Source organism: Eublepharis macularius, chromosome 12, assembly GCF_028583425.1.
Source record: "Eublepharis macularius isolate TG4126 chromosome 12, MPM_Emac_v1.0, whole genome shotgun sequence".
Taxonomy (NCBI): Eukaryota; Metazoa; Chordata; class Lepidosauria; order Squamata; family Eublepharidae; genus Eublepharis; species Eublepharis macularius.
Window position 1 is genome coordinate 22015992 of NC_072801.1, and position 21863 is coordinate 22037854.

The following is a 21863-nucleotide window of genomic DNA, read 5'->3' on the forward strand; positions in this document are numbered from 1 at the left end:
CCTCGCTGCACAATAGATTATTGTGGCTTGGGATCTTTTCCTGCAGAGTGGTTTCTCTTTTGCCATCGGTTCAGCAAAAAACAGTGAGGTCCTGTTTGTCCCTCCCCTCCCCTCCCGCTCCACAGAGAAGAGAGAGACAAATACGTGCTGAGATAGTGAAGACATATTTACAGTTCCACATAATTATGTTTTATGATAACCCCATGCTAATGCGAACACCAAACTGAACGTAAGGAACTAATTGTATACTTCCTGTTGAATAATGGATGGCAATAAGAGTCATTAGCAAAGTACTGGCTGAAAAATTTAGAATCGCTCGATCATTTAAAGATCGTAAAACCTTAACAGGTAAAGTGAGGTGTGGTGGTGGGAGAAAATCAGTCCCATATAGCCAGGGCTTTTTTTCTGGGAAAAGAGGTGGTGGAACTCAATGAGTTGCCCTCAGAGAAAATGGTCACATGGCTGGTGGCCGCGCCCCCTGATCGCCAGACAGAGGGGAGTTTAGATTGCCCTCTGCACTGCTCAGCTGGCGTGGAGGGCAGTCTAAACTCCCCTCTGTCTGGAGATCAGGGGACGGGGCCATCAGCCATGTGACCATTTTCAAGAGGTTCCGGAACTCCATTCCACTGCGTTCCCGCTGAAAAAAAGCCCTGCATATAGCCATTGATACAATGCATGAAGGCCTTTCTTCTTTCTCAATATAACAAGGCATTTTCATTCTCCAAATTTCCTGAATCACACAGAGAGAAAGCACAGATTTGTATACTCATGGGCTCTATGTAGACTTTCAACGTATGGAGGTATGTAATTCTATCCCCTTCCCCTCCATCAACTGAAATAAAAATCACATGGGAACATTGTATTATACTTTTTCAAACCAGGGACCCATTTATTATGCTATGCTATTTATTGTTATTATATTATTTATTATATTCAGGGGTTATTTTGTAGAAAAAGAGCTGGAGGAACTCTTTAGCATAACTCATTAGCATATGCCATGCCTCTTGCCATCACTGGAAGTGTGTCATTAGTATGACTGATTTGCATATGCCACACCCCCTGACATCAACTATTTTAGCTGTTTTGGACCCAATCCTGGCCAGTGCCGAAATTGGGCCCAAAATGGCAAAAAGGGGCCCAAAATGGTCAGGATCGGGCCGCTGATGAGCAGGAGAGTGATCCACCACCCGTCAGAGGCCCAATCCTACACAGAGCCTACCACACAGGGTTGTTGTGAGGATAAAATGGAAGAGAAGAAAACCATGTAAGCTGCTTTGGGTTTCCATTGGGGAGAAAAGTGGGTATTAGTGAAGTGAACAATAAATAAATATCCTGGATGATCAGTAAAATGGTTTACAGTGAGTTACAATGCTCATTCAGACAAATGAAAACAAACCAGAATGGAAAGAGTAAAAACTAGCAGTGTAACTACTACTACTACTACAACATTTGATTTAAATACTACACTTCAGGACAATTTAACACCCACTCAGAGCGGTTTACAAAGTATGTTATTATTATCCCCACAACAATCACCCTGTGAGGTGGGTGGGGCTGAGAGAGCTCTGGAAGAGCTGTGACTGACCCAAGGTCACCCAGCTGGCTTCAAGTGGAGGAGTGGGGAATCAAATCCGGTTCTCCAGATTAGAGTCCTGCTGCTCTGAACCACTACACGAAAGTTGCTGCCAACAAGAGTGATAAAAATTGGGTTGGTTGTTGTGGATTTTCCGGGCTGTATCGCCGTGGTCTTGGCATTGTAGTTCCTGATGTTTCGCCAGCAGCTGTGACTGGCATCTTCAGAGGTGTAGCACCGAAAGACAGAGATCTCTCAGTGTCTCTCAGAGCCAAGCTACAAGTGTCGTCTGACGCAGGTTGGATACTTGTCAGCTTCCCTCAAGTTTTGATGGGAAATGTAGGCATCCTGGTCTTACAGCTTGGCTCTCCATTTAATTGGTTTACAGAAACACATACACACACACCCAGCAGAGGGGATAGGGGGTGCCTGGCGAGAGCCTGATGCCTGCAATCCCCTCCTGACTGCATGTTCTCCCTCCCATAGACTGCCACTCTGTAAACTTCAATTAAATGGCGAGCCAAGCTGCAAGACCAGGACACCTACATTTCCCATCAAAACTTGAGGGAAGCTGAAAAGTGTCCAACTTGTGTCAGACGTCACTTGTAGCTTGGCTCTCAGTGTCAAAAATTGGGTTGTCAGCTAGTGGCTGGCATCTGATGAGAAACTGGAGGAGATGGGACAAGGGGTATGCTGTCACATTGACATAACGACATCATTTCCTGGGTGAAGCTGGAAGTGACATCATGCTATTGTAGGATTCAGTGGTACAACCCTGGATAAAAAACAGCACGTCTCAGTTTTTAACTTTCAGTACAAGCCATAACATGAAGTGGGGCCAATGGAAATAAACATCACAGTGGAATGGGAATTTGAAGCCAGGTTTCCCCTTCATGGTCTGACATACTAGCTGTCAACTCTGGACGGGTCCGTTGGGGGGCGCGGCGGGGTCGAAGCCGTGTTGGCTGGGCTGGCGGGTTCGCTCTGCTGTCCCTACTCCAGCCGCCTAGCTGGCTGGCCTGAGGTCACCGTGGGGGGGGGGGGTTGCTGAGGGCTCCCCCCAAAGTGTCAGAATGGCGGGGGCCTCTCCTGCCCGTCACTAGTCGCCTTGGGCCAAGTCTCCCTCTGTGTCAGGCGCTGCCTCTTACAGCAGAGGCAGCTGTCCCTGTCTCTCCATCTCCTCCTTGGTCGGGGTTAAGAGCCCTCCTTTTATCCCCTAGTGCCAACCTGTTACCGAGCAGCACCCCCCCTCCTGCCCTGAGGCCAGCCACGAACTGTGTCTGAGTCCTACACTAAAAGATTGCCTTGCCCGTGTGCCTCTAATACACGTGTCAGTTTCATATCTGATGCTGCAACAGACTGTGTCAGTTTCCTGGACAATTGCATTCAGGACCCTTGTGGGGCACAGCCCCTCTCAAGCTTGTATCGGGACTCTCCTGTGTGATTTTGCCCTGCTACCAACCACGGACTGTGTCTTAAACACTGCTCCCTCGCCTGCCATGAGAGCTTGCCTTACTCTGGGCCCCAGCCATGCTGCTAGCAGCCAGGTGCCAGCCAGGGACCTGACCAGGCAGCCCCTGGCCAGCTCCCACTGGGAGCCTCCTGCGGGCCGGTTACCAAGCTTGCCCTCGCTACTGGGCAGCCTGCTAGTAAGCCCTAGCCGTGCCCAGATGACAGCCTTGTTCTCAGGCAGCCAGGAAACCAAGGGGAACTGCCTGCTTTGGGAAGACATTTCGAAGAAGCGAGCTGACCACATACACAGTGAGAGAACTCCGCTCTCCTCTGCATATCTTGACACCTATCCGGAATGGAGATTGAGCACTGGTCAGCCAGAGAAATCAACAATCGCACATGAAAGCAACCTCTGCACTCCGGACTTGATGGCACCAGGAGGAGCGCTGTTAATGTGCAAACTGCCTGGATCCCCTTCCTTCCTTCGTCCCCTCTCCCAAAAGCTGTCATGATATCAATCAGACTTCAAACAGTGTCCAATCAAGTCTATTCCAATAGCCCCAAATCCTTTGATTTAAGTCGTGAGAACCACTGAACGGGGTGCCCGCCCCCCGAATACTTTGAAAGTATATAAGCTAGTCCCTCAAACCAGAGGGCGCGTGCCATTCCTATCCTAACTTCCTTGCTGCCCTTCTACCCGTGGTCCTACTGCTGGCACTAGACCACCTCGCTGCTAGATCTCTGCTCTGCCCCAGGATTGTAAGTATATCCCTTGTCATCGTGGGGTTCCTGCTCATGCAACCGTCTCTAATTTTCCTACTCTGTGTTTCTTAGCTCTTGTGTGCAACCTTGTGTGTTTGTGCAAGTTTAGGCATACGCCACACCATTAGTAAATACACGTTATTGATTGAATATCTGTAGTCTGCCTCTTTATCACGTGAGTTTCTGAAGAAGGGACCTTGGTATAGCTGGCTAGATCTGCGCTAAATTTAGTTCTGGACTGCTAAGCTAATTTCCCCATCCAATTAAAAGCAGTTCCGTTAACAAACCCCGCCCCAATTCCCAACCACCCATGCCCAAGGTGAGCCCCACCACCTGTGCTAACCGTAGCCGCACATCCCCGTGCTGTCTCTGCTGGCCCGGCTGGCAGGGTGGACGGACCAGCTGCCTTCTCTGTGCCTGCCCGGCTCGGAGCCTCTCAGCGCTCACCCTGGCCCCGGGGTCATTGCCTGCCCCCTGGTGATTGGCAGCCACCCGGGGGCTGAAGGGCGGGCTACTCCCCCACCCCCAGGCAGCGGCGGCCCTTGTCGGCATTCCGGTGGTGGGTGGGGTCGCCTTCCGCCGGCCTGCCACATTACAGCAGCTCAGCCCGCCGCTTGGTTCTCGGGCAGCCGCACCGAGGCTTAGGGGCAGTGGTGTCTACTGCGGGCACTGTGGTTGTGCCGCACCGTCTTCCTCATCCCTGCTGCTCTGGCAGGCGGCAGTGGCCTGACTGGCTCTCCCGGGCCCGGGCTGCAACGGGAGCGCAGGGCTGCCGCTCCCCCGGGGCCGTCGTCTGCTGCTGGTGCCGGTCAGACCCCTGCTCCAGTTGGTAAGCGGGCGCCAGCGGGGTGGGGGCTGTGCGGGCCGCTTCGGGAGGCTGGGGTGCGGTGAGGGCCATCCCCTGACACTAGCCTCTAGTGCATCCTGTCAGTTCTTTTTTTTTTGTCAGTCTTATGGATTTATAGTCAGCATCAAGCCATCTAACATGACTGTAGATTTCCAGCAGGGCCTAGACAACGAAATCAAAAAGATAGGGGAATGAAAATGAATAGAACTTCTGCTTGGGGAAAGGTATGGCTCAGTGCCACAGCATGCAGAAGGTACTAGGTTCAATCCCTGCCCATCTGCATTTAATGCAAATGAGGATGCGAATGCGAATGCGGATATGAATATGAATACGAATACGAATGCTAACTGTGCTTATATACCACTCTTCTAGACAGGTTAGTGCCTTACCCAGAGTGGTGAATAAGTTAGTGTTATTATCATCCCCAGAATACAGCTGGGGAGCTGAGGCTGAGAGGAGTGGCTTACCTAAAGCTACCTGCTGAGCAAATGGCAGTAGTGGGATTTGAACCAGTAGAGTGCTGATTCACAGCCGAACCACTTAACCACTTTGCCACAGCAGTTAAAGTATTAGGTAGTAGGTGATGGGAAAGGTCTCAGTCTGAAACCCTGGAGAGCTGTTTCCAGTCAGAGGAGACAAGACTGACTTTGATAGGCCAATAGTATCAGGCAGCTCCACGTGTTCATGAGTACTTGGCCCCAAGCCTGAGCTGAACACTCTTGTCCCCTGGAGTTACCCTCTTGCATGAACAGCACTGGCTGGGAGTGTTTGGGATTCCCTGTGGAACTGTAGGGAACCCGGTGAACACGTCTGTCCCCTCCACACATGCCTGCCATTTTGTGCTTTTGCTGGTTATTAACAAAACAGCTGCAGGACTATGAGTGATTCCTGAGAAAGCCTTCGAGCGAGTAAGAGATGCTGTGGCAGTCACTGAGCCACAAAAGGTTCAGAATGCATCATTATCTGCCCCCTCCCCCCGAGCATCAGGAGGATCTGGCAGCCAATATATCAGTGCAGGAAGGCTATGAGTCACTAATGTTATTCCCAGACCTGCCAAATACAATATTTGCAGCCAGACCTGGGAGGCTAATTGCAATGAAGAACTGGTACTCTGTTGCATGCTGACAATGCATGTGGGCTGCTGTTGTAGACCACAGCAGGCCCTCTATCCTTTAGCTTCTTATCTTCATGGAGAATGCATGCCTTGCTATCCTTTACTGGGAGTGCAGAAGGGTAGGAGAGTTAGCCAAACTGCAGATACACAAGAGTTAGAAAAAGACTAGTGTGGTGTAGCTTGAACATCTGGTAAGAGTTGTTAGCTGCCGTGATTCTCTGTAGGTACAGGGTGCACTGCTGACCCTCTCCTTGCTTACATTTTTAATGTACTTTGCATTGGAAGAGAAAACCAGCTGTTTTTACCAGACATGGGAATAAAGGCCATCATTGTGTATGAGTTACTTCCTTTCCTATCTCTATGGACATGCACAACAAAGCCAAATCTTTGGTCCTGTTAGATCAATGTTGTCTACACGGGCTGGCAGCAGCTCTCCATGGTTTCTGGCTGAGACAAGTCTTTCCCAATAAATGCTGAGATGGGACGAAAATAATGTGTGTCATGTCTAGACATGGGCATGAACGGGAAAAAAAAACAGAACAAGCTGTTCATTGTTTGTTGCCACCCACGAACAATGAACAACGAACAGTAACGAACATGACCCTGTTCACAAACATGTTTGTTGTTCGCGGCCCTTTAAAGATCCCTTTAAACGATCAGCTGGCAGGGGCAGGGCCCTTTAAACACCCCACAAACTGACCTTCCCAATGTCCAATTTGCAGGGGACATAGTCTTCACTGTCCTCTGAAGACCCCCCAAGTTTCAGAGAGATTGAGCCCCGGGAAAGGCATGATCCATGGGTCCCCCCTTTGCTGTCATTTTCTCTTCACAGTGGCAAAAACGGGACTCTCTGATGGAAGTACTTTGAAGGGTTAAAGCCAGGAGGAAAGCCAGAAGGACTTCAGACAGAGTTCAATCCCTGCCTCCGTTGCCAGAAGAATTGATTGAAAGGCACCAGACTGTCTGGCTTGACGAATTGCTGACGAAGGCAACGAACAAGAACCACTTGTTCATTTAGAATGGGGCCTCACGAACGGCTTGTTCGCGAACAGACAAACGGGTTGTTCGTGTGTTTTTTCCATTCGTAATGCTGTTCGTGCCCATGCCTAGTCATGTCCCTAAAATGATAAGATGGAAATAATGCGTGTTATGTCCCTAAAATGCCGCTTGCAGCCCCAAGTTGACTAAGGGCTGTGCAAAGAAGGGAGAGAGTTCAACCTCCACTTGATTTCAGTATCTGGAACTGGCTCCTCCACTCTGCTGTTAGCTGTTTAAAGGAGAAATATTAATAACAAGGCGAAAAGTCTGAATTTAGATAGTGAAACTGAATGAAAGTCGAAGGTTGGTACAGGAAGCTACTGTTTCTACATGCCCGTAGTGAACAAGAGTGGTCTTGTTTTCCCTGGTATTTTTTCATATCAGGAGGAAAAAATATATATCTCTATATATAGCTTTTTCTATGCCTGTAAAGATTTATTTAAGATGAAAACAACCCTGGGGGGATGTTTGTGATGTTCAGCCACAAGTGTGGCATGTGGGACTGTGTTATGCCTTATTACCAAAATTGCATATGATACGCACTGAAAAAGTTTGATTAATACTCATTGGGGGTTTGGGCTGTGGCTTGTGGAGCAGCAGTGACGCTTTGCAGAATTAGTGTTTTCCAGGGTGTCATTTAACTATCTGCAACACATACATGCATGTATGCGCGGCGGACACACACACACTTCACCAGGGGTTCACACCATGGGCCCAATTAGTCTGTTTTGTCCCCTCCACCCCCAGCTCCAGGCCCTGGTTGGTAAATTTTGAATGACAGATTCTTTGCTCAGAGAAGGTACAAGCTTGAAACAAGAGCCTGATGTGGGAGACCTCTGACAGCTGTCAACATGAGTGAAGATTCAGCTGTTTTCATGCAGACGGGGCCGAAGTTTTACATGCTCTGGCTGTGGCTTGTAATGGATGCCACCTGAAATCAGAGCACTGGAGGGGCTTTCAAGGCAAGTGAAGATACCCTTGTCTGTCCCCTGAAAGCTGAAGTATCATCCACCGGCTCCTGACTCTGCTATGAAATCCACTGGCATTATCTAGGTTTGACACTGGAGCTTTTGGCTGAGCTGCTTGATTCCAGTCCCTTTGGGCATACAAGAGAAGAGTTGAAGTGGATCAGCGGTACAGCAGGGAAGCCTCCTGGAGGGAGAGGCAAAGGAAAGGTGGCAAGAAGGGCTTACAAGACCTACAGGCATACACTGGTTGGGAATAGATATGAAGCTGAGAACAGTACAGGAAGACAGAGGGTGATAATCTTCATGGGATGCCTCAACACTTTTTCATGATGTGCAAAGACTTTTCATAGCTCTTGAGGGAGCCTGGTTGAATAAGAGTGGATGGAGTGAGGCCATATAGGAGGGGCTGGGAAATAGAAATGGGGTCTTGCACGATGCTAGTTCCCCTGAAGCTCAGGCTCGGAGCCAGAGGACAAAGGAGTGGAGCCTGGGGGAGGTGGGACAAAATCAAATAATCCCATAATCCCATGAGGAATATGTAAGGGTAGCTAACAGGAAAAGCTCTTGAATCCCCTCATTTTCTCCTATTTGAGATTTTAGTCTGAAATTCAGAGACCCTGTGGTGCCCCTAGTGAGGTTGGTTTTCTAAGCTCTGCCCTGTGATCACCATCACAAACTCTCTAAACTTTGCCCGGCAGTGGTCTTCTCACCGACCTTGCCCAGTGGTACTGGCAACAATAATGGGGAGGAAGATTCCCTTCCTACCTTTCCTTTTTAAATTCTTGATGCTTGGTATTCTGGAATGTTAGTACCCCAGACACCACAGGAAAAACGACATTTCCCATAGTCCCTTGTGCTGGTATGCTAACATTTCTGGCATCTCAGGCACTAGGGAGAAGCTGTAATCTTCTATGGCTGTGATTACCATTTGAGCCGAATTCTCAGAGGAACAGCACTTGGTTGGAATCACAGCTGAGCATTTTTGAGCTGGGCAACTTCACTGTCTAAATTCCCCACTTTCCCCATTTTGGGGACAGCATTAACAACATTTGCTTGGGAGGGCAGTTGTTAGGGTTACCAGTCCCCTAGTGGAAGCGGGGAATCCCCCGCTCCCACCTTCCATCCTCTGCTACTATTCACCTGGCTGGCGGGGGAGAAAGGTGTGGGAACGGGCCTCCTGTGTGTGCTCCTGGGGTGGAGCAACGACATCACTTCCTGGGAGTGCCATCACCGTTCCACAATGAGAATACTCCCATACCTTGCAATGGGCCGATTTGTGCCCTAAACAAGCAGTTTCTGCCCTAAACAAGCAGAAGTGGGCCCATTTGAGGCCCAAATCAGCCAACTGGGAAGTGTGCATGCGCTCATGTGCCTGTGCGATGATGTTGCCCGGAAGTGATGTCACTGAAAGTGATGTTGTCATACAGGTGTGGGAAGGACACAGAGAAGGTGAGTACCGGCTGGGTAAGGGGACCTTGCAACCCTAGCAGTCATTATGTTTCAATTAGAAGGGAATTATTACTTTTCGAGCTTGAATGTTCACGCTTTTCATACTAGCTTTTCACCTTGATAAATAATCTACCATGTAGAGTGTTTAGCATGGAGGAGTTGACCCTTTCTCCTGAATATAGAATGGTTGCCAGAATCACGCTTCATTGGTCTTCTCCTATGATATATTAACCATCTCAGGAATCCGGTTCCTTTTCTGGAATCCCATGTACATTTCCATCTTGGATGGCTCACCCAGGATTCCTAGGACTGTGTACATATTTAGATGCGTGTGCATCATCAGCATTTAGTGTCAGGTGCACCTCCGCTGTAAAATCTTGACTGGGTTCGACCAATAACATGGAGCTATCCTGATCTAAACAAAAATCTGATCTGAAGTTCTTTCCCACATACAGACCAGGATTCTAGCCCAGGAGTAGAAAGATCTCTGATCACATGCCGAACAGCATACCACCACGTCATTTAGTTCAGCATGTAGTGCTAGTTCTCTCCCTAAGCAACTGAGGCAAACCCATGAGGTGTTAGTAGTGCTGTTGGAGCCAGTGTTGTGAGAGAAGGCAATAAGTAGGTGTATCGACCCAGAGGCTCTCATCCCCTGTTCCCGATGGCTCGCCACTCAGACTCCTAGGGGCTTCTAAGAGCTCTGGTCGTTTGTTTGAAGCACCCCTGCTTCCTGGGTTCTTATGAGTTTGTGTACCTCCTTAGCAAGCAACACTGGACACAGGCTGGTAAAATATATTATTGGAGTTTATTCAAGAAAGAACATAGGAGTGTGTGCTAGGCAGAAACCACTCATGAAAGCATTTAGGCAAAAACAAATAACAGCTTGCTGATCTAACCATGTTCTAACTAGCTAAAATACTACTTGCTGGCTGACTGACTAAACATTCTCTGAGTTGGTTCCGAAGCTGGTAGTTCATCCATGCTAGCTCACTCTAGGCATCCTGAAGATGGCATGGAGCTAGAAGCTCTCTTGTTGCACAGCTGGTACTTGTTAATGGCTGCAAGGCTGGTCAAGAAGACTGGGATTTTGGTATAGAATGATAAACTGCCTAGCAACAGAGAGGTTTCTTCAAATCTGGAGGGGCCATCAGCCCACTGAAAGGAACCAATCAGGGCTTGTTACTTAGTTTAGGGAGTATGGCTAGAGCAGAGATCGGGACCAGTCTCCGGCCTTCTCAAGGCCACTCTCTAGCAGGGAGAAAGCGGCACAGCTGCAGTTAATTAACAGAGACTGTGCCTTTCCCAGTAAACAGGCCTAGTAAGAGTTCTTAGAAGACATGAAGCCTGAACCAAAGTTTTCCTTTGTAGTAGGGGGAACAAGGCCTGCTCCTTACAGCAGGACTTGACCATCATTGTTTCCTGGACCCCCACAGCTCAGAGATGAACTCCTGTGGTACAGGCGTGGCCTCTGGGGCTCGGCTTACTCATAGTATGTCCGGCCAAATACAATCATCTCGCTCTCTCATCTTATGTTTATGGGTAGAGTAGCATCTCCAGAGGTAACAACAACAACAACATTCAATTTATATACCACCCTTCAAGATAACTTAATGCCCACTTAGAGCAGGGCCCTTTTCACACTACTTACCTGCTCCCAGAACGTTGCGAAACGCGCAAAAAACGCGAAAGATAGCATCTTCCCATGAGAGTTTTGCGTGACATCATGCAAAACTCTCACGACAATACGCTATCTTCCATGTTTTTTGTGGGATGTTTCGCAATGTTCTGGGAGCAGGTAAGTAGTGTGAAAAGGGCCCAGTTTACAAAATGGGTTATTATTCTCCTCCTGACAATCACCCTGTGAGGTATTTGTGGCTGAGAGCTCTGAGAAGCTGTGACTGACCCAAGGTCACCCAGCTGGCTTCAAGCAGGGGAGTGGTGAATCAAACCTGGCTCTCCAGATTATAGTCCTGCCACTTTTAACCACTACACCAAACTGGCTCAAACTGGTTGAGGATGACTTTATAGACCCTCCACCAGACAAGGTTACCTATTCTAGCTGTTGATCCACAACAACTCCCCAATAAGCAATACTCTTTAAGGAGAGTGGCAATCTATCTTGAAGTACCCCCAAGAAAATAATAGCAGGGAGGGGAGGAGGAGGATGCCAAAATTCCAGAAAGGGAGCCAAAGACGAGAAAGAATGGATTTGCCAGAGCATGACTTGACATGCATGAAAAACATGGGGTTGGAAAGATTTGACTTCTTTAATCCCTTAATCCCCTGCAAAGCATTGAGAAGAGCCTTTTGCTGCCTTCTCCCTTTGGCCATTTCATTGCTCGGCTTGATTACTCAAATCACAATAAATAAATGTTCAGGCCTGGAGAAAAACATTCTTGGAAGCCAGCCTGTGAGAAAGACCCTGCTGAGAAAAGTTTTAGCAGTAGTTGTTTGGTTGTGGGGCATTTGTGTTGTCTGAAATGTCCTATGGAAACCAAAAGTGAAATCGATGTTTTTTTAATGAACAGGGATCGTAACAGATGTTAGACTCTTTCTTTAACATCACAGTGGGCAGCCTCTCTCTCCCTCTCCCCAAACTAGTGTTTGCTTTCTCGGTCTGCAGAAATTTAGAGGTGGGAATTAGGTCTGGAGCATTTCACACAGAAAGTCTGCAAGAGATGTAGTTACGTCGATAAGTAGGAAAGAGAAAAGTATGAAGCAACAATTTCAGACTGGTAACTGTGTTGGCTTCTACAGCCAAAATAACAGCAGAACAAAGCTGTTACACCCCAATTTAGATACTGATATTTATACCCCACTTCAGAGGTATCCAAGGGGATGCGGAATGGTATGGCGTAGCCTGATCTTGTCAGCTCTTGGAAGCTAGGCTGTTTCCGCACATCCTTAAAGGGAAGGGCCGCTCACTGAATGCCAGCAACGTTTCCACTTTACTTCAGATGTCTACGTTTTCAAAATGGTTGCAGGCTGTTTGGCTTCTGTTTTTTTGGCGCCTTTTCTGGTACCGCGGGTAAGTGTGGTTCCAGAAAAGGCATTAAAAAAAATGGAAGCCAAATAGCCGGCAACTGTTCTGAAAACGTAGACGTCTGAAGTGAAGTGGAAAAGCTGCCTGCATTCGGTGAGTGGGCTGTCCCTTTAAGGACATGCGGAAACGGCCCTAAGCAGGGTCAGTATGTAGAGTTTTGCATCTAGCTTCAATCCTCGACATTTCCAATTATAAGAACCCCAGGAAACATGACTGCAAAGAACCCCCCCCACACACACACATCTTAGACTTTAGAGAGCTGTTGATACTTAGGGAAAAAAATGTACAGCGCTACAGGTGGATCAATTGTCCGACTGGGTGTAAAGCATATCTGTATGATTCCAGTCCTCACCTCTGATTCACTGGTGATGGATTTGCTTCTCCAAACTGGAACGAACCTCCTTCTGGTGGTGGTGGATGGGCTGTGATGGCGATAGGGGATCTCATTATTATGGAAGATTTAATTGGATAAATGTTTCCAACATGACTCTTAATCACATAGGAGTGCGGCATATCATTTAAACCTGCCACTAACCCTCTAATACTAAACAATTTCCATCTCCAATTTCCTGCCAGTAAATAAAGAGGAACAGACAGGAGAACATCCCTCTTTATTAGCTCTCGCATCCATTGACAGCTAGGAGTGTTGACAGAAACCAAGAATGTATCTCAGAGGGATTGACTATTGTAATTCTTGTAAAGAGATTTTTTTTTGTCCCCTGCCTCACTGTTAATGTGACATTTGGGGGTGGCATTCTTTTTCTACTTTATTTTATTTCTTGTTCAGTGCTTTGCTTTTATTTTCCTTGTGTTGGTGGTTTTCGTCACATCAATAGCTCCCTGGCATGGTATACTTGTAATGGAAATTTCTCTCCTCCCCTTCCTCCCCAAAACAGCGTAGGAGGCAGATTGATCTGTTACATTTCCTTTCCCTGTGCAGATGCCTTCAGGCAATTCTGGCTCGCTCGCTTACAAAATCTCGCTGTAGTGGGAATACCCTAAGACCTTTTCTACAGTTGTGAGTAGAAGAGTCTCCTTACAAAGCTGTCCATCCTTTGTAAAGAGGAGGCTTGCTGTTTGTCTTGCCAACTCCATCTTGGGAAATTCCTGGAGATTTGGAAGTGGTGTCTGACGAGGAGTTTGGGGAAGCTCACAGAGGCTGTGAGATCAGTCTAGGAATACTGTTTCTCTTATACTCTATAGTATACACTGGACTCTGACACCTGCCATTTCCTTTAGGGGAACTGATTTCTGTAGTCTGCAGAATGTGTGTAACTCCAGGAGAATTCCAGGCAGCACCTGGAGGCTGGAAATAGCAATTTATGTTATTTACAGTCTACCGTTCTCACTGAAACCCAACACAGATTACTCAGTGTAAGTCTACGTGATCAATAGTTGGGACATTTAATTCCACCCCCCGATGGGGGGTAAAACCCTCTTGTCTTGCATTTGAATAAATACCGTAAACCAAGCAATTCAGTAAGTTGTGTCCGTGACCTACAAATGGTAGTTACCCAGTTAGACAGCTCAAAAGCATGGCTCATGTGAAATTGCCAGCAAATTATCAATGCATGCGTTTGGGGTGCTCAACCAGAGAAAAAGTCATTGAGAGCGAGGCAAGTTCGATTTCCGAACATCCTGTCTGTTGAGAATTGGATAATCACTAGGATTGCTGGGTAAGCAGTGCAACCGGTGGGCTGTGCCTGGCAACTGGCAGTGGTTGAGGATATTGGGGGGGGGATGATGATGGCCGTGGCTGCCCTACATCACTTACATTTTTTTTTGTACTGGAAATGACTTGATGCTGCAACCGGCTCGGAGTTTAAAAAAAAATGAATGTTAAAATAACTAAATCTGTTACATTCAAAGAGAACTTATATAAGATGTTTTACAGATGGTATCTAACACCGGATAGACTGGCTAAAATGTATAAAAATGTGTCAAATAAGTGTTGGAAATGTGGGAAACATACAGGGACATGGTTTCATATGTGGTGGTCCTGTAAGGAGGTGCATAGATTTTGGATAATGGGGCATACTGTAATACAAACCATATTACAGACTTCAATTCCCTTCAAAACAGATACATTTTTGCTCAATTGTAGGCCAGATATGAGCAAAGAACAGAAGCACCTCACAATTCATGCAGTAACTGCGGCCAGAATTTTATTGGCATCAAACTGGAAATGACAAACAATACCGCAGCAAGAGGAATAGTGAAGATAATGGAAACTGCAGAGATGGACAAATTAACTTCTTTAATGAAAGGACAAATGGAAGAAGACTTCTCTGTGCCTTGGGATCCTCTCTACAACTGGATTAAGAATAAATATAGAGACTAAAATCTAATAATAAGGCAATACTGTATGTAATGTTAGAATTCACAGTTAAAGTTGTATTAGGATGAAACATACAACCTGGAGAACTAGAATGTAGATATAAGCAAGCATAATGAACTCTTTAAAATCTCAAAACGAACGAACGAACGAACGAACGAACAAACAAACAAACAAACAAACAAACAAACAAAGTTCTTCCATTGCCACTAGCAGGCAATGGGAGCAGGTGTTGGATGATACCCCATTTAAAAATTTAAATTTTAAAAAATAAAAATTAATTAAAAAAATTAAATTAAAAAAAAAGTTAAAATCAAAAAGATTAAAAATAATACATTGAAATATTTAAAAAGTTCTCTCATTGTCACTCTCAGGCAACAGGAGCAGGGTTGGGTGATCCCCCACCTCCACTGGGGGAATGGCACTCCTACTAATACCTATAGATCGCATAGCAAAGATAGATTATTTTGTGGGTAAGTTTCTTGATGCCTTTCAATATATATAAGACTGGATTCCCCACGTCATCCAGACCTCCTCTGAAGTTCTTAATGGATAATTTTTGGTTTCACTGTACAAGCCACATTTCACTGAGATAGTGAGGGGAAATCTTTCATCCCACCTGAGCAGCAAGCAAGCATGGATTGATATCCTCTGTAATTCATGCAAGGGATTTTTATATATATATAAAAAAACGACAACAAGAAAATCTGGTTGTAGCTGGTAAAGCAAATCATGTACAATGAATGCTAAGTGTTTTCTAATATGAAAAAGTCAACTGGATTAAAGGATCAAGGGAGAGCTTTTTTTCAGCAACTCAAGTGTTCAAGAGTTCAGACCTAGTGGTGGATATCCTGACATGAACTCATTAACCAGGGGCATGTAGGATTTTGATGGCCTGGATAAACACACAGCCATCGAATCTGAGACTTTAAAGAGCAGCGTTCAAGTTACAAGAAAACAAAAAAGCCCAACAGTAAAGCGGGGGGGGGGGGGGATCATGTATGTGTAGGTGCATATGAAGCTATTGTTTTTCTTTTAAATGCATAAAGGATTGTTTTATGGTTATAGATGACCCTTTGAGAATTTTTGTTTAGAAATCCTTTCACGTCTTTTTTTATTTTGCAAAGGCTGCCCTTATGCTCATGCTTACGGAGTGCATTCGCTTGCAGACTTTTATGATACACACACACACTCAGACAGGAAATGTATCAAGATTGCAACAAAACTATCCCATCTTTTCCTTCCATAAACATGTTGCTCTGGGATTCCAGGCAAGTCCACTCTGTCGTTGTCTCCCCCCTCCCCCCGCCTCCGACTGTTTCTGAAAAGAACTTGCAAATTCATGTCTGCTATATACTTCTGGATCTCGATGACTGAATCCTTTAAGGGTCACTTGATACGTTACTTCTCTTATGGGGTCACCATGGAGTATGATTTCCAGGTCTCCCCTAGCCTCTTGGCAGGAGGTGGAGGACCCAACACTTACTTTTCCAGCCTTCCCATGATCCTCCACTGGGAAGCAATGTCATCACACAGGCATAGGGGCGCACACGTGCTTCACTGTGGGCCGATTTTTGCCTAAAATGGGCCAAAACGACCCTGTGGTGAAGTGCAGGAGCGCTCTCAGGGCGATGCAATGACATCACTCCCAGGAGTGATGTTGTTGTGCAGCCCCTGGAGCACACCTGGAAGGGCCGTTCTCATGCCTTCCCCCCCCACTGGCCAGGTGAGTGGGGATAGGGGTGAAAGTGGGGATTCCTCTGCACCCACCGGGGGAATGGGATCCCTACCATAGAGCCAACCCATACTCCACGCAGTCACACAGTAGCTCCTGGGAATGGCTTCTATTAAAAAAGGCCAGCACAAATGAGTTTTGAAAGCTGCCGCCAGGGGCGGGGGGGAGGGAGACCTCCTGCTTTCCCCCCAAGCTTTTTTCCCCATGCAAAAATAGTACAGCGGGGAGACATTTCCCCATTTCTGCTGCTCCACGTGAAGGTATTTTGTGCATGTGCAGCAGCAGAAATGGGAAAACTCCCCCCCTCCACAAACACTGTTTTTGCACGGGGATCTCATAAAGGTGTAGAGTGACCCTAGTGGTGCGTATCCTGAAACTACTGTCAGCAAAATTTGAAACTGTCCTCCAACATAAAAAACCTTCCTGTGTAAGTAACTTTTCCACCAGTAAAAGGGGCAGTTAAATTGGAAGAAAGTTCCTAAGGTTGAAGAAAATTTTCTACTTTGCTGAGCACTGTGGTGGGATACAGGCCAGCAAGCTTCTACTACATTGTAATTGGCCCTCAGTTGAAAAACTCTGGAAGAGTTCACATTGATGGCAGATGTTTGCTTGGAAGCACAGTCATGTATGCCTGCACTAGTTGGAATCTCTATTAAACATGGCACTTTGGGCCAAGCTAGAAGTGATGAATTACACTTGAATGGCAAGTGAACATACTCACATAGTGATCAAGTGGAACACAAGTGGAGTGCAAGTGAACAGGGAGGAATACATGTGAGTCGGTTCACTTGCCATTCAAGTGTAATTCGTCACTTCTAGCTTAGCCCTCTTTGTCTCCAAACTGAACCCTCTGCCGTCTATTGGAAAAGGGCTATGTTACAGCATCTCAAAAGCTATCTGAGAGGAAATATCTGTGGATACTGAAGAATAAAAAATCCAAGAATATGCAGGCCTTTCTCTGTACATTAAAAAATGGCATCATCTGTAGTAGCGGTTTCAGAAATAAGAAGTAGCAGTAGAGATGGGCACGGACTGGCATTTGCCTACGGACTGCCAGTTCGGGGTTCGTGGGCTTCCACGGACCACGGTCCACGAACTTTTAACGGACCAGGCCCAGTTCGAGAACTGGTTCGAGAACTGGTTCGAGTCAGAAAAGGCCTTGGTTTTCCCACAGATTTTCACTTCAGTCGACTTTCCCCACCAAAGGTTCTTATGTAATGCTCCTTGATTATCACTTTTCCAAAGAGACAAACAACAACTTCTCCTCCCCTATCTGACTGACCCTTACCCACCCTTGGGGGAAGGAGAGAGACTTGTGCTCCTGTCCAGGAGAGGTGGCTGCCCACAAAACCCACCTACATGGGGCTGCATCAACAAGAGATGCCCTCCCCGGGGGCGGGGAGACCAACTCTCCATGATGGGAAATGAATGGATGTACTTGAGTGAAAGCCAACTCCGCAACAGGATCATGTAGCAATTCAAAGGCCCCTTGCTGGAATGGAAGGCACGGGAGGGATGGAAAGGATGTCTTCCACACCTTGAGGGAAGGAAACTTATGCTACCCTGTTCAGAGGGAGCCTCTTTGGGCAGTGGACAACGAGTCCCACCTTAGTGACGTGGTGTGTCAGCTTGCTTGCTATCAAGCAAGCTGACCTAGGCCACTTTCCTACTTCTCACTGGACTTTGGGGATTGCCCCTCAGCGGGGCCCTTGCTCTCGCAAGAGCAGGATGGTCGTCGACGAAACCCACTTCACCGAACGTGATGCAGTCCATCAAGGAAGCGCATCATGTGCCTTAGACTGTTTTGTCAGCATACAAATCATATCAAGAAAAAGAGGAGGTACTTAGAAGGTGCCAGGGACAGGGCCTGTCGTCGGGAGGAGGATAATATATGTTTGTAAAGCTCAGTCATCATGTGCCTTACACTGTTTCGTCAATATACAAATACAAATCCACTATTTAGGGAGTGAAAAAGGCTTAGAAAGAAGTGAAGCAGACAGATCCCCCCAAAACCTGCTGCCAGTGGTTCTAGGGTGGGTGTTTCACAGAGGCCAGTAGCAGTCTCCCCCCTGCACCTCAAAAGCCAGGCTGGAAATGGCCCCCAAGTCACCCACTATTTAGGGAGTTTAAAAGGCTTAGAAAGAAGTAAAGCAGACTGAGCCCCCCAAAACCTGCTGCCGGTCATCAGAGAGTGGGTGTTTCACAGAGCCTAATAGCACTCTCCCTCCGCTTGCATCTCATCAGCAGCCAAGAAAGAACGTGGGGGAAAGAAGGCAAGAACTCAGGCAGACAACGCCCAAAGCTGCCTTGCACCCACTGTGGGTCTGTGAGTGGGTGGCGTCAGAGCACAATAGAACCCACCGGCAACCTAGAAAAAAGGAAGAGATTGGGGGGGGAGGGGGGATTAAGCCCGAGAAGAACCCAAAGACTCAAAAAACTCAGAAAGAAAACAGAGTAACCCGATAGTGCGGTAAAAGGATTTTTTAAAAAGTGCTCTCAAGAAAACTAGAATAGAAAAGAGGAGAAAAAAATTAAACAGGAATGGAGAAAAGAGTAAGCTCTCTTGCAACTGAAGCCCCAAAGCCCCAAGGCACAAGCCGTGCTCTCACAAAAAAAAAAAACACCTTCCCCACAGCAAGCAGTTGCTAAGCTAACTCGCGTCCCCACGCCAGCAAAATGGAGCAGAGCTTTGCGCGCTTTGTCTTTTATGCAGAAAGGCTGGTGATCTCTGTTTGGCTGACAGAGCTGCCAATCAAGGTTTCCTGGGCTAAGATTGGTGTGTTCCAAACGGGGAAGGTGGCTCCACACCGTTGCCGAGGAAATTGTTTGAGCAGGAATCCTGGCATGATGGGCAAACGGACACACGGACAGAAAGCCCTAATGTTTGGCGGTTTCGTGAGAAAAACACGCTCCCACGGCACGCATGTTTGCGAAGGATGAACTGGGTAAGTTCGTGACGAAATTAGGTCCGTTATGCGGACCATGCCCATCTCTAATTAGCAGTTTCAGAAATAAGGTTCTGAATACTCCTTGAGCAAGATGGAAAAGCACATTGTAAATAAAACAGCACTTACAAGTACTCCATCCATCTAGTGCTCTCTCATCCAAAGGACATTGCCTAGAACATTTAACCGGTAGTAAAAGGACAACATTCACCATGATTTAGAAACCAAATCTCTGGTGATCATCCAAAGGACCAAATGTGGATCCATTAGTTAGCTCTCATGTTTGTTTTGATGCTCTGCTACGAAGGATACCATGACCATGGCAGTGTGTCTGGGAAGCTTTCCCCTTACTGTAAATTATCAAGGTTTACAATGTCTATATATCTGAAGTAACTAACTAGTTACTAGTTAACTAGTAGTAACTAACTAGTAACAAAGCCTGTCATGGGGAAAAAATACAACGGGCACTAGAAAGGGCAGGGCAGGTGGGCCAGACATTGCAGCCTCTGCCAGCCTGATCTGGTGTGTGTGTGTGGGGGGGAGGCAAGGCGGCCAAGCCTGGCGTCCCCTACCCAGTGCCCCAATGGGCCAAACCAGACAGCTGGAGGCTAGGATTGCCAGCCTCCAGGTGGTGGCTGGAGATCTCCTTGAATTACAACTGATCTCTAGGCCACAGAGATCAGTTCACCTGGAGAAAAGGGCTGCTTTGGATGGTGGACTCTATGGCATTATACTGTGCTGATGTCCCTTCCCAAACCCTGCACGCTCCAGGCTTCACCCTCAAAATCTCCAGGTATTTTCCAATCCGGAGCTGGCAACCCTAGCCGCATGGGGAGTGCAGCGGGGGGAGGGAGGGAAGGGGGCTGAACTGGGCAGCTGGAGGCCAGGGTTGCCAGCCTCCAGCTGGTGGATGGAGATCTGGAATTACAACTGATCTCCTTCCCTATTGCTCCTCTGATTCTTCTTGTGCTCCCCAAAGGAAATGACAGCTTTGGATGGTGGGCTGTACAGTCCCCGTTGAGGTCCCTCCCCAATCCCTGCCTTCCCCAAGCTCTACCCCCAAATCTCCAGTGAAGGTGGCTGGGTTTACTTCCAGAGGCTGTTCTGGGACTGGAAGGGTTACCATGATGGGGAACAAAAAAGAGGAGACTAAATGCCCTTTTCCTTTCCAGGCATTCCACAGACAGAACTCTCTGCTGTGGTTCCTGGCACCCTGTGGCATCTGGCCTTCTCCAGGGTCACTGGGTCTCTGGGGGAGACTCCCTTGCTCCTTTCTCACCTAGGAGGTGGTCATTGAGGACAGAGCCCGGCAGGAGGTTTGGGGAGCGCGTCGGGGGGAGGGAGAGGAGCAGGGAGGAGCCCTCAGCCAGCCCGGCCCAGCGCTGGGATGGTTGAAGGCAGAGCAGCCCTGCCCACCGGTGCTGTCCTTTGGCGGGCCAGACTCTGCGTGCGCTCCACGGGGTTCTGCCGGGGGAGTCACTGCCATGACAACCCCTGCTGGATAGTGGGCGTGCAGGAGGAGATGCTCCCGGAGGCAGAAGGAGCGCCGGGCAGGAAGGCTGAAGGGGCAGCAGCCCTGGAGGGGCTCTGTATTCTAAGAGACTTTATATTATATCCGGTTGGTCACTATGTACCCAAGAAAAGTTCCCTGGTTGAGCCATTGATATATATGTATGAAATGAGATTGTATGAAATATTTATGAATTATCTATAGCACTTGCACTTTCAATACATTTTTGTGAATGATTGTTAAATTGGCACGATTATCTGTATTGTGCTTCCCATGGATTTGTTCCTCCTTTGTCCTGCTGGAGGAAGAGGAAGCAGCCGGAGCCTGCCTGCCTTGAGTGGCTGGGAGGCAGCGGAGCAAGCTGGGCCCCTGCCCGCCTGCCTGCTGGTGCTGTTCTTCAGCAAGTCAGGCTCCACCCGTGCTCCATGGGCCTCTGCTGAGGGGAGCTGGAAAACCCCTGGCGTGCGCGCGCACGTGACCACATGCAGGTGAGAGAGAGAGAGAGAGAGAGAGAGAGAGAGAGAGAGAGAGAGAGAGAGAAAGAGAGAAAGAGAGAAAGAGAGAGAGAGAGATCTGGCCATGTGGCACCTGTCTGCCTTGAATGGCCAGGAGGCAGCAGAGCAAGTCGGGCGCCTGCCTGCCTACTGGGCTGGCAGCTGGGACACAGCGGGCACTGAAGGCGATGAGTGCTGCCAGGAGCAACTCCCCTCTTATCCCCGAGGGGCGCACTAATGCGCCTGCGCTGTGGGATCCAGGGTGAGTTGTCGGAAACCCGCTTACTGATTTATTTTATAGGATGCCTGAAACATAGTAAGGAATTGCGGATATATTTTTTTTCTTTGATGGCATTAATACCTTGATGGGGTGACACCAGTGATAATTAAGATCCCCAGATTTTCATGGATTAGAGACTAATTTTTTTGTTTAATGAAAGCTGGGAATCTGGGGTTAAATGAGCAGCTTATGCACAGAGAAAACCGTTTGTACAGACAAAACCAAGACTGCTGGGCCATCCCCAGCCCTGTCTAGTGCCTTCTTGAAATGCCCCCCTAGAATCTGTCTCAGAATCCACTGCAGCATGGGTACAAG